Here is a 13,971-nt window from a genome sequence, read left to right on the forward strand (position 1 = left end):
AATTTCTGTTCCCTTCAGTGCCTGAAGACCCAGCTCCCCGCACCTCTGTATTCTCCCCTCCTCATTGCCTCAGCACCAGCAGGGGGAAGCACTGAGAATACAGCATAGAGCAGTGGTTCTCAAACTTTTATACTGGTGACCCCTTTCACAAAGCAAGCCTCTGAGGGTGACCACCCCCCCTTATAAATTAACAGTTTTTTACATATTTAATACCATTATAAATGCTGGAGGCAAAGCGGGGTTGGGGTGGAGGTTGACAGCTTGTGACCCTGCCCCTGTAATAGCCTTGTGACCCCCTGAGGGCTCCCAACCCCCAGTTTGAGAACCCCTAGCATAGACAGCCTCCCTCCTTTCAGCCCCAGTTCTTGAACCTACAGTAGCCGGGAGCAGCAATTGCAGGGTTGGTCCTGCTCAGCTTCTGCAGCTGTGGACTGGAGCATGCCCAGTCATGCTGTGGAGATGGTGTATGCACAATCCAGTCTGCACATCTCGGCGGTGGGGGGATGAAGCACACTTAGTCACTGAAGCAATGACTCACTCCCAGGTGAGTGCCCCCTGGGCTGGGCTATAAGGTCATATTTTTCTCTCTCTCTCTTTCTAACCCCCATCCCCAATGACTGATTAAGCATTGTATACAAAGTGAAGAAGCTTCGATAGGCAAGACTGAGATACCCCATAGCTCAGGGGTTAGGGCACTCTTGTGGGAGAAGAGAAACTTCAGTTCAAATCCCTGCTCCACATCAGAGGAGGAATGTGTAACATAACTGCCCACTGCGGGGAGTGCTATAACCCGCAGGCTATTGGACGTAAGTGGGAGAACCACCTCCTCCAGCTGTGTTTTGTGCAGGACCTGATCCATTAGACATGTTTTGAGGCCACCTAAGAGCACATCCACTGGATGGGGCCCCACTGATGAGACAGCTGGGGGAATGCCTACTATGTGACTCCCCCCCCAGGAGTTAGGCACTGAACTACAGGATTTAAGAGGCTGAGTGCATCCCCACTGGCAGAAATTTAGGCATCTGGAGGACCTTACTGGTGGAAACTTAGAGGCTGGGGGATTTTTAGGTACCTATAGGGTTAGGCAGCAGCCTTGAAGCTGTCAGTGTCCACGTGGTGGTGTCAGGTGCCTAAATATCTTTGAGGATCCAGCCCTTCGTGCCTCAGTTCCTTTATGTAAAATGGGGATAATAGCACATCTCCCCCAGGGGTGATGTGGGGATAGGTCTTTTAAAGATCGTGAGGTGCTCATATAAGTACCTCAGATAGGCATAGGTAGTAAAGGTGTGAGAGCACAGCCGCATGGGGGGTCGTCGCCATTCAGAAACAGCTGCTGCTGTTTCCACTGCTCTTACCTGGGAGTGTCGTGCTTGTAAATGACATCCAAGTCCAGTGCAGGTTGACTAGGGCCTGGTCTACATTACCAAGTTTTGCCAGTATAGCTGTGTCATCTAGGAGTGTGTGGGGAAAAAAATCACAGGCCCTCGGCTCGCTTAGGTGGTTCCCTGCTCATCTGGCTGGCTTCTGAGGGGCCCCTTTCCCAGGGTATGTCTACACTGCAATTAAGCATCTGTAGCTGACCTGTGTCAACTGACTTGGGCTTATGGGGCTCGGACTACTGGGTTGTAAAACTGCAGTGTAGACATTCAGGCTTTGGCTGGAGCCTGAGCTCCAGCAACCCACAAAGGGGGAAGGTCCCAGAGTCCAGGTTCCAAACATCTATGCTGCAATTTTGCAGTCCTGCAGCCTGAGCCCTGCAAACCTGAGCCAGCTGACATGGGCCTACCACAAGTATTTAACTGCAGTGTAGACGTACCCTCAAGCGCCTAACTCTCCATGTGCATTGTATTACTCCTGGGGGAATTCTGCGCACAACATTTTAAAATTCTGCAAATTTTGTTTGTCAAAATAACAATATAATCCTGCCCGTTTCAATTATTTTGGTAACTTATTTCAAAATACCTGTCAACAAATATGTACAATACAGACAAAAAAAAGATTCAGGAAATGTTTTTTGACAAAGAGATTCCTTACTAGGCATATTAATGCAGATATTTGAGTAATAATTTACTTAACCTACAACGTTTGCAGAAATGTGTTTCCTGGACTCCCCAGAAGCAGTGCAAAGGCTTGGAGGTGTCAGGAGGAGCTGAGGGAAAGGGAAGTAATTGCTGGGAAAGAGCCTGGGAGTGAACCTGGAGGACTGTTGGACGTGGGTAGGGGAAGTACAGAACAAGGGGTTTTTTTTTGGGAGGGGGATTATTAGGGAGGTGGAGGAACCTCCCCTATGCAGACCCTGGCTGGCCCCTAACCTCTCCCATTCAGTCAGGCACATCTGCCCCCTCCCCATGTGTCCCTGCACCCCCTACCCCTGTCCTCATCCATCCCTGCACTACCTCATTCCCATGTGTTCCTGCACCCCACTCAGCTACCCTCTTCCTCATTCCCTTGTACCCCTGCACTACTCTTTGTGGGGACTGACCGGTATAGATTTAATTTGTTTTGTTTGATTATGTTTATGTATAAATGAAGATAAGGTATGTAGATTATGAAGTAGCCTTGTTATTCAGTAGAGATTAAACTGCTATTAATTATTAGTTATTATTATAAAATGTTATAAAGTTGGTGCTTAAGAATTCAATTTGTTTCTTTTGTTCTTTTCAGGCTTGATTGTGGGGGCGGCTGACCCTGTGAAATCCTTGCTGGAAATCCTCAGTGTCTGAATTCTGGCTCTCCATAGACTTTTCTCTAGGAATTGTGTTGAAGTGCTAGGAGAGGAGAGGTAAAGCAAACTCTAGCCCAGCAGTTCTTAACCAGGGGTCTGAGACCCCCTGGGGGGCCGTGAGCTGTCTTGTGGCAGAAGTGCAGGGCCTCAAGCCCTAGCACCCCCATGGATCTGAAACCGGAGCATAGCTGCGGGGAGCTCTGAGCCTGGATGCCCCCTGTGCCCTGAGTCCTGGTGCCCCCCACCAGGCTGAAGCCCCGAGCCCAGGCACCCCTGCGGGGCTGAAGCTGTGAGCGGAGCCATGGGTCTGAAGCCCTGAGCCTGGTGCCTCTGTAGGGCAGAAGCCCAAAGTCCCCCCTGACCCCGCAGCTGAAGCCCCAGCTCTCCCACACCTGGTGGGTGAAGTCCACAGCCTCAACCTCCTCCCCTGCAGCTGAAATCCTGAGCCCTACAGGGGCTAAAGCCTCGAGTCTCCCCACCCCTGGTGGCAGAAGCCAGGAACCCTGAGCATCCCCCCCACCACCTCCCACTGGGCCCTGGAGTTTTTATAGTATGTTAGGGGGGGACCTCAGAAAGAAAACGTTAGAGAACCCCTGCTGTAGCCCACCTAAAACTTACATGAACACAACAGGGATGGAACCATACTCAACGCAAATGTGTTTAAACGTCCATTTGAAATGAATGGGCATGGAAATAGTTTGTACTGTTTGCCCATCTCTAGTTATATGTGTTCAAAGCTTCTTTGCTGACGGTGACAATTTCTTAACAATTTCACCCCAATCCTAAATGTAACAAACCATTTCTCAGGGCATTAGAGAGAAAACCAGACATTCACGACCTTAGTCACCTCTCACTTACTGTCAGTCCTACAATGGTATAAATCAGATTGACTTCATGAGAGTTGCTCTTGTTTTATATTGGTTCACAAACTCTATAATTAACTAAATATCTTATTGCTGCAGAATTGGCTAATCTTTCCAAAAATGACTAATCTAGAATCAGTAGAACTGCTGCGATGTCTGAGTGTGTGAAAGTTGTGCACTATTCTGTTTTCTTTTGGGTCAGGATCCCCAGTACTGAATAGCAATCCTAACCATCTGCCTATTGGCCTGTTAGATAGCCTCAATCTGACTCAACCACTGAAAGTCAGACTGTACCAGGGACTAACAATTTTTCTCTAAAATGATTTTATCATTTGACTTGAGACGAAAGAGAAAAGTGGTTTAATGCGCAAGTTCCCTCTCCCATCACTGAAGAAATATAGAGAAAGCCATTGGGGAAACAACTTGGGACTGGTATCATTGGCCTGTGAGTGGATCACGTACAGGAACTCATCTGTAACAATAAAATCATAAATAGATAAATAGCAGTTTCGGTAAAAATGCCTTTCTTGAGGTCCTTGTTTGGTAGACCTCGGAGTTGATGTTTACTAACTAGCTGTGTCTGAGGCTCACAGCTAAGTGGCAGATCCTATGTATTGCTTGGAATACCTCCAGGGATGAGGATAAAGTTATGTGAAGGAGACTTTGTCCACAAGGTATTGAGAGCTCACAAGTGGAAAAAAATAAGATTCTGTATGAACATGTTCTTGAACTGCATTGATTCAAAATTTCCAGTCCACCATCTCCAAGCTGTAGGCGACCTCCCTCAGGTGAGTTCACAGAACACTGCTATTGCCTCGGGGACTACCTCTCCCCCTGCCCCAACCCCTGGGCAATACTGCCAGAGTTACAATTGGAAGATTTCAGAGTAACAGCCGTGTTAGTCTGTATTCGCAAAAAGAAAAGGAGTACTTGTGGCACCTTAGAGACTAACCAACTCAGACTAGATTCCCCTTAATTAAAAAGAGAGGGGGGCAGGTCATGGAGCATTCTCTGTGAGGGGCTCTTCACTCTGGAACATGCTTCCCTCTACTCCACTGATCCAAAAAAGCCTGGTTCTACTGCCCTAGTCCAGCAGTTCTCCACCAGGGGTCTGAGGCCCTTGTTATGATTAACGGGATCATGAAACGATTGATTTCATGATTCTAAGGAAAGGAAGCAGCAAGAGCAGCATAATAAAAACAATGGACTTCAAAACAAAAGCAGACTTTCACAAACTCGGAGAACTGGTTAGGTAAGGTCCCATGGGAAGAAAATGTAAGGGAAAAAGGAGTTCAGGAGAGCTGTCAGTTTCTCCAAGAGACACTGTTAAAGGCACAACTGCAAACAATCCCAATGCAAAGGAAAGGAACAGACCAATATGGCTCCATCAGGAGCTCTTTAATGACCAGAAAATCAAAAAGGAATCCCACAGAGAGTGAAAACATGGACAGATTGCTAAGGAGGTGTGCAAAAGAATAGCACAAGTATGTAGGAACAACATTAGAAAGGTTCAGGACCGGGTTTACAATGGCACCAATGGTCCACACTAGTAAGGGACTCATAATCCTTCCCCTTACTAAAGTCGAGCAACTGTAGCTAGCTGGCTGAGGTGCGGGACTTAGGGAGGATGGTCTGGGTGCATTTTTCGCTCGGCATCGCATTGCAAACACTCCTGTCCTCCTTCCCTTCCCATCCCTGGAGCAAAGAAGCAGAGGTGGCTGCTGGAGGGGGAGAGAGCAGCAGAGACTGAGTGGCAAACACAGCCGCTCCCCTCGATCCCCAGGACAATGGTGCTGGACCTGGAGAAGGGTAGGTTGGAAGCTGAGGGGGGTGAGATTGTGCCAGCGAGCTCACACGGCTCCTGTCCTCTCACTTGTCTGTGGCTGGATAGGCAGAGCCAGCTGCAGGAGGAGACAGTTGCTGTGTGTATGTGGAGCAGGGGCAAGTGCATGTCACGGTTGTTAGTGTACAAATCAGAGCAGGCTGGCGTGTGTGTGTGTATGGAGGGAGCGGTGTCTTAAGGGAGGCCTTGGATGACTGTTACTAAATTCGATAGGATTTGTCGGATATTTACTTCCCCAGCTCTTATTTAATAAGAACCGATTTCTTCCCATTCACATTGTTTGCTCTCATTAGCAAATGGGATTTTCTGTTCACTAGATCTTTCTGTCCTAGATTAGATTTCCTGCCTCTTTGAATCCATTAGTTTCTGTATTTTCTGTTCTCCCAGCATGTCCACTGTTTGTCATCTCCTGTTATGTATTTACCTCTTGCCTATTTCACCCTCACACACACCCTCTCCTCTCCAACTCCACCCCCCCTTTATGGCTCTAAATCTGTTGTTAATGACTAAGAGCTCACAGCTTTGCTAAACTGCTTCACAAAGGGCGTCTTCTTGGCTTATTGTGGAAAAGGATTTACTTTTTAAATGAGGCTGGAAACAAAAGGGGGTCTGTGTATGTAGAAATGAGAGAGCTGACTGCATGCAAGTTTAGATAAACCATTGCTTATTGTCAAGACTTGCTAGAATTTCATTTGGACTCACTTGGGAGCAGGGAGGGAGGCAGTGTTTTCGGCAAGATTGAAAGACTATGGCCGTGTCTACACTACCAAGTTTTGTCGCCAAAAATGCCGTTTGTCAACCCAAACAGTGAGTGCATACACACTGCAAGGTGACTTTTGTTGGGGAGAATGCCCGGTTTTGGCGACAAAATACATCCACCCTCAAGAGGGATTTACGTCTTTCCCCCCCACATTGTTGTCGACAAAGTGCAAGTGTAGACACCATGCTTCATTTCATCGCTTTAATTGATCTCCAGGAGATGTCCCACCATGCCCACCCTGTCCACTCTGGTCAGCAGTTTGAACTCCACTGCCCTGCAGCCAAGTAAACAACTCCCCGTTAGAAGCCCCAGGAATTTTTAAAATTCCATTTCCTGTTTGCTTGGCATGGAGAGGTCTCAACACATCTTCCCAGGTGAGCATAGTAGTTTATTGCACCAAACGCTCTCCCGCATGGACCATTGCAGAGCTGTTGGATCTGCTCAGTACATGGGAAGAGGAGGCTGTGCAGTCCCTGCTGCATTTGAGCCGCAGGAATTGGGATATCTGTGGGCAGGTATCTCGAGGCTTGTGCGAAAAGGGCTATGATTGAGATACGCAGCAGTGCAGAGTGAAGATAAAGGAGCTGAGGCAAGTGAACCAAAAGGCAAGGGAGGCAAACCACCACTCAGGTGCTTCACCTAAGACCTGCCGGTTTTATAAGGAGCTGGATACTATCCTTGGTGGCAACCCCACCTCCATTGCCAAGAACCACATGGATACTTTTGGAGGCCACAGAAAGAGGAGTGAACCCAGAGGATGAAGTTATTGATGAAGAGGTGGAGTCAGATCATAGAATATCAGGGTTGGAAGGGATCTCAGGAGGTCATCTAGTCCAACCCCCTGCTCAAAGCAGGACCAATCCCCAATTTTTGCCCCAGATCCCTAAATGGCCCCCTCAAGGATTGGAAGCAACGCTTACATTGATCCATAAGCATTCAGGAGGTGTCAGTGACTCAGAAACAGGTAATGCCCTTTTTTGACAGAGTACCCACTCCTTCATCCCTTTTGCCTATTCAATCCTTCCTAAATAGCTTATAACAAGTGATGTTAACATTCCAGTCATGCCAGTCTTCCCACCACAGCTCAGTAATACCAACTAAGTCCAGTTTATGCTCGTAAACAAACAATTCCAATTTCTCTTGCTTATTATCCAGGCTCCCAGCATTAGTGTATAGACAGGTGAATGCAGGCCTGGTGGTGAAAAAACTCTGCCGAAGAGGGCAAGGTAGAATGGCTAAGGTTGACTTGGAACCCCTCACTCTGCCTAGGGGGCCTGGAACTGGCCAGAGCAGCCCAGAAATTGGAGCAATCCAGCCAGGAACTTAAAGTTGCTTCTGCTTGGTGAAATCCTTGGGAGTGAATCTGCCATGTGGCACAGCTGCCCCTACAGGCTCAGGGGTACAGTCACCTCACCTCAACCAAGGCCAGCAGGGCAATATAATTAGATGTAGTTCCACAGAGTTTTTAATTGGTTGGTAAACTTTGTTGGGTTCTTCAGGAGCTTTTAGTCAAAAAATGTTATGTCAATGTCAGTCATTATCATTATCACTAACTTTCAGAGCCCTGGCAAAATGCCATCAAAGGCCTTGCGGGGTTACCTTTGCCATGATGACAGTGGGAGCAGAGTCTGAATGAATTCTCTGCTGACATCTAGTGATGAGCTGTGGAAGAGGACTTCAAAAGCTGATCTTGTTTGCATGGGCACACCCACCCTGCGTAGGTGCTCAGCACGATGGGATTGTGTCAAGGTTCCTCCCCCACTCTGAACTCTAGGGTACAGATGTGGGGACCTGCATGAAAAACCTCCTAAGCTTATCTTTACCAGCTTAGGTCAAAACTTCCCCAAGGTACAAAATATTCCACCCGTTGTCCTTGGACTGGCTGCTACCACCACCAAACTAATACTGGTTACTGGGGAAGAGCTGTTTGGACGCGTCTTTCCCCCCAAAATACTTCCCAAAACCTTGCACCCCAGTTCCTGGACAAGGTTTGGTAAAAAGCCTCACCAATTTGCCTAGGTGACTACAGACCCAGACCCTTGGATCTTAAGAACAATGAACAATCCCCCGAACACTTGCACCCCCCCTTTCCTGGGAAATGTTGGATAAAAAGCCTCACCAATTTGCATAGGTGACTACAGACCCAAACCCTTGGATCTGAGAACAATGAAAAAGCATTCAGTTTTCTTACAAGAAGACTTTTAATAAAAATAGAAGTAAATAGAAATAAAGAAATCCCCCCTGTAAAGTCAGGATGGTAGATATCTTACAGGGTAATTAGATTCAAAAACATAGAGAACCCCTCTAGGCAAAACCTTAAGTTACAAAAAAGATACACAGACAGAAATAGTTATTCTATTCAGCACAATTCTTTTCTCAGCCATTTAAAGAAATCATAATCTAACACATGCCTAGCTAGATTACTTACTAAAAGTTCTAAGACTCCATTCCTGGTCTATCCCTGGTAAAGACCAGCATATAGACAGACACACAGACCCTTTGTTTCTCTCCCTCCTCCCAGCTTTTGAAAGTATCTTGTCTCCTCATTGGTCATTTTGGTCAGGTGCCAGTGAGGTTACCTTTAGCTTCTTAACCCTTTACAGGTGAGAGGAGCTTTCCCCTGGCCAGGAGGGATTTCAAAGGGGTTTACCCTTCCCTTTATATTTATGACAGATTGCTTGCCCAAATGATCTATTTTGGCCAGTTTTGGATCCCCAGTCTCCTTGTTATTGGGGCAGGATTAATAAGGGGTTGTTATCCTTGTTGTGTGAATCGAGGGTAGCAGAACTATACCTGGCATAGCCTGATGGAAGGACTCACCCTCAACTAAAATGGCACTCGCTAGGCAGGGAGGGGACATGGGCCCCAAATCTGGGGGATAGGGGTTGGCAGGCACTTATATTTTTTTGTGGTGAGGGCCCTGTTTAAGGGTTGTAGATACACAGTGGAGAGAAAAAGGTCAAATAGTAATAACAGAGCTAATTTAGACTCAACTGAGAGTCTTGTTACACATTACAGAGCTGAAATCACTGATATCTAGGTCTAAGTATTAGACCTGCTTTGGGACAGTGTCTCTGATGCAAGAGGCTGCCCAGTGTGCACCAGCAGTCAGGCTGCCCAACTAACAGCTGAAATCAATGAGAGCTGTGTAAGCGGTAGCCCCTGAAGACATCTTGGTGAGCAGCGTGGCTGAAGGAGGGACTTGGCAAGTGGCCAGCAGGGTGGTTGGTGGAGAGGGTCAGAGCAGAGCCCCGTAGAGAGTGAGTGCCTGAGCGCCTGAGCAGTGGAATGAGTAAGGTGCCTCCTTACCCTCCACCCCAGGGTGGGAGGTAAACTCTGCAGATGCACCTCTGAATTCTGGGTCTGCACTGACCCAGGACAGCAACTGTGACTGGGGTACAGAGAAGGGACAGGCATATTAAAGGGATTTTTGGGTTCCTGGACTTCAGAACCTGAGGGGAAAAGGACCACTGCCCAACTTACTTGGAGGTGGGTCTTTTGCTCATGGTTTATGTTTATGAACCCTAGTTGTGGTGTTTTCCCAAATTAATGCCAAGTTACTTCCCTCCTTTTAGTAAAAGTTTTTTTTTTTTACACTCAGACTCTGTGCTTGCGAGAGGGGAGGTATTGCCTCTTAAAGGTGCCCAGGGGGTGGTGTGTAATTGTCCCATGTCACTGAAGGTCGAGCTGGTTTTGTGTTGTATTGTTGAAAAGGAGCCCCTAGCTACTGAACCCCGCCCTTGTTTCTGCCAACTCTGATGGGCAGAAGGGTTACAACGGAATACGATTGTTTATCAGTTCTCAGTAGATAATGAGCCCAAACCACAAAGTTTGGAGCTGAATTTCCGAATAGCTTGAACTGTTCAGATCACAGGCTTTGGTTCAGGCCATTATAGGCCCGCTGGCTTCCAGATCAAACTATCCAAGGGCTAGAGATGTTCAGATAGGGAGTTTGGATACAGTCCCATTTCTGGTTGTCAGTAAAATTACAAGGCCAAATTCTCTCAAGTTATGCCATAACCAGTCCATTGGCTTCAGTGCAATTGCACCAGTGTTAAGAGGTTAGGCCATACCATTTATTTACTGATTACATATTAAATACATGTAAATAAATACGGCGTTGAAAACAGACTGTCCCCAATAGACAGTTGTATATTTCACTTGATAGAATCTGAACTGCTAAAGACAACTCACTTGTAATGAAAGAGGCTATGCACACTTTTCCCCCATTGATGCTTTTTTAATGAGAAGCTTTGCCAAGCAACAAAACAAAAGGTTCCTGCAATCAGTTTACTTCCACAAACAGCAGATTAAGAACCAGTTCTAAGCTTAGGGATACAAAGTAACTTGCATTCTAACAGCAGGTTTTTGAGGGCGAGTAACAGATGCAAAACCTGCTGTGACTGGATAGATTATTTCAATACAACAGAAAATGATAGTGGGGTAAAAAACTATGCAACAGGCAATTGAAAAGGAAATTTGTTTTTCTTCTCCAAAAATATTACTGATAGTTACTCATTTTTGACCCGGAGCAGTTAACTAAAGTTTGGGGCCATGCAGATTGATTCCATTAGGAGGATAAATTGATGATGAAGTCATCTGTCTTTGATACAACCCTGTTGATTTTTAGAGTGTACAAAGTCCTCTTTCCCTGAACACAGGAGGGATTAAACAGAAAATAGTTACTTTGCTTAGAGCATCAAGCCTTCTTGCTCACAGCTCCAATCCTCTTCCAGGCAGCACTCTGCCCAAAAGCTCTGTCATTTAGCGTTTTCTGAAGCTCATGCTACTAATGTTTCTGTTGCTACATCTGGTACTTCCTTCTCTGTCCCTTCTACTGTTTCTCTCACCAAACAATAATCAGTGAAACCCCACTGCTCACATGTCCTTTCGCTTTAGGTGGTGACAGTGTGCCTCTGTTTGGGATGGAGAATGCTACCCAGCTACATAAAGGAACGTCTTACAACAATCTGAAATGTAGGGCTGCAGGTGCAACACTGCTGTAATGGATTGGGTTTGGAAGTGGGGCAGGTAAAACAGACTCCTAAGGAGCTGACACGTATAATTTAACTAACCTGCCAAGTGTGCTGTAGCAGTAAAGAAAGCAAACAGGGTGCATAGGTGCATGCATAAAGGGGGAAGAAAGTCATATGGAAAATCTTAGTGATATGGTATATAACTAATATTAAACTCCGTCATCTGCCATGCAGTTGTGTTTTTGGTTACTGTGACCTGAGTTAACAAGAGCCAGAGGGATGATATGGGAAAGGTTCAAAGAAGGGCAATGAGAATGGTTACTATTAGAATATTGAGAATGGCTGGCCTTTTACAATGCCACACCCATGCACCAACTCCCTTGTCCCAATTTTGTATAAAAAATTAGTCAGTGGAAGGGGAACTTGTACTTGGATCTCCCACAGCCCAGTCGAATGCCCTTACCAGAGGACTATGGAGTCCAGCTCATGTTTTCTGTGGCCTAATGATTTATATTTATGCAAAGTGGAACAGATTCAACAGGCGAGACAGAGAGACCCTGCACCCAAATATCTCATAGCCCCATGCTTAGGGCACTCACCTGAGACCTGGGGTCAAATCCCTACTCCACATGAGGCAGAAGAGGTATTATCCCAGGTCTAGCACTTCCTGGGTAAGTACTCTAATCAGTGGGCCAACAGCAGGCACCGTCTCATATGTTTTGAGAAAGGGCTTAGATACCTACCTCCAGAAGAGGGCTCACAGCTGTGAGTCCTGAACAGAGAGAAGCACCCCCAGCAGCCCTGAGTTAGGTGCCTAATTCCCTTTGAGGGATGGGGCGTAGACCACACCCCTTGCCTCAGCATTTCCTGTTGGCTAGTTTAGGTGACTGCCAACTCAGCTTGCTGGCTTCTGTGAATCTCACTCTTAGGTGACTAACTCTCCCTGTGCATTGTATAGGGAGTCTGGGTATTTACTCAGGGCTGTGGATGGCACAAGGCGGCAGGAGTTAGGCATTGCAACATGGGTTTAAGTCCCCTTTGCAGATCTAGCCCAAAGGGGCAGCTTTGAACTGCCCTCTCTCTCTTTCTTTCAAAGTGTCAAGCTGCCCATTCACCAATCATCTGTGGGCTCTCGGCAACTTTTAACCCATTTTACTCCCAGTCCTGCAAAACTTTAGTAGACAGAACTTCCATGAATTCATTGGCACTACTGGCATGAGTAAAGTGAGCAGGATTTTATTAGAGGTATGGTATGTTAGCCACTACATATGTTAGGCACAGTATACACCTCGTTAATAGAATCATTGAATCATAGAATATCAGGGTTGGAAGGGACCTCAGGAGGTCATCTAGTCCAACCCCCTGCTCAAAGCAGGACCAATCCTCAACTAAATCATAAATAAATAAATGCTGAATGCTTGATTTTGCATTTCCCCCCCTTTTTCTATTTCCCCCATTTTTGGTTTTGCATTTTCCCCATTCCCTCCCCCCATTTTTCTAATTTCAAACTTTTTCTCTTCTTCCCCCCCTCCCCCTTTTTGCCATAGAGTGTGATAATATAAACCATGGCCAGGGTAGGATTTTTGCTTTTCTCCTCTGCTTTTTCTGGGTCCCCCCCTGCCCCCCCACTTCTGCTCTGTAACTTTTCAGAATGGCTCCATGTTTGGAATAGTTACCCAGGGGCCAAAGGGAAAATGAGAGTTGGGCCCAGACCCTCCAAGGTATTTAGGCACCTAACTCCCACTGAAATCACTGGGCCCTTAGCGACCACCTGTGCAGATAACCCCCTCAGCGTAGCTTCAGATATAGCGGGGGGAAGAGTGTTTCTGTCGGTGTAGCTAACATTGTTAGGGGACATGGTTTCCTCCACAGGGAGAACAACTGCTTCCGTCGGTGTACGCTGTGTGTACACTCGGAGACTATGTTGGTAACGGTTCTGTAGTGTAGCCAGAGCCACGCTTTCGTTTTCCCGTTCAGTGATTTTGCTGGAATTGGAGATGTTTTGAAAAGTTGAAAATAGGTATTATGTGCATGGTTTTAATATGATATATGTGTGTGTGCTGGGACATTATGTTTACTGGGCACAAGCAAACAATATGCATTTTAATACAGCTAAATGTAATGTATACATCTAGGAACAAAGAATGTAGGCCATACCTACAGAATGGGAGACTCTATCCTGGGAAGCAGTGACCCTGAATGAGATCTGGGGGCTATGGTGGATAATCAGCAGAACAGTAGTTCTTTTGGCCAGTGTCACACTGGGAGCTTATGCAATCCTGGGATGTGTGAACAGGGAAATGCCAAGTAGGAGTTGAGAGGTTATTTTACTTCTCTACTGGCACTGATGCAACTGTTACTGAAATACTGTGTACAGTCCTGGTGCCCACAAGTCCAGACAAATGTTGATTAATTGGAGAGGATTCAGAGAAGAGCCATGAGAATGATTCAAGGATTAGAAAACTTATAATGACAGACTCAAGGAGCTCAATCTATTTGGCTTAACAAAAAGAAGGTTAAAGGGTGGCTTGATTACAGGCTATAAGTACCTAGAGAGGGAACAAATATTTAATTTGAGTTCTTCAATCTAGCAGAGAAAGATATAACACAATCCAATGGCTGGAAGTTGAAGCTAAACAAATTCTGACTAGAAATAAGGCATGGATCTTTAATTGTGAGTGTATTTAACCATTGGCTTTAATCAAAGGTCATGGAGAAAAATTCTGTGGCTAGATTTAGTGATAGTAATAACAAACCTATATTGGATGAAAGATGTTAGATCAGATAGTTCCTGAAGTCTTTAC

The 13,971-nt window shown here is 46.2% G+C and overlaps 1 protein-coding gene across 4 annotated transcripts in view; it reads left to right on the forward strand.

The window, feature by feature from the left end:
* Positions 1-2,679: 2,679 nt before the first annotated feature.
* Positions 2,680-13,971, forward strand: part of UCMA (upper zone of growth plate and cartilage matrix associated) — a 44,979-nt gene continuing 33,687 nt past the window's right edge. The window contains exon 1 of one of the 4 annotated variants that reach the window (XM_073328736.1): positions 2,680-2,782. The gene's annotated coding sequence lies outside the window, so the exon portion shown is untranslated. Of the gene's footprint in view, positions 2,783-4,543; positions 5,398-6,538; positions 6,566-11,179; positions 11,223-13,971 lie in introns of those variants that run through there. The other 3 variants (XM_073328739.1, XM_073328737.1, XM_073328740.1) reach the window with 3 other exon arrangements.

This window comes from Lepidochelys kempii, chromosome 1 (assembly GCF_965140265.1).
Source record: "Lepidochelys kempii isolate rLepKem1 chromosome 1, rLepKem1.hap2, whole genome shotgun sequence".
Lineage (NCBI taxonomy): Eukaryota > Metazoa > Chordata > Testudines > Cheloniidae > Lepidochelys > Lepidochelys kempii.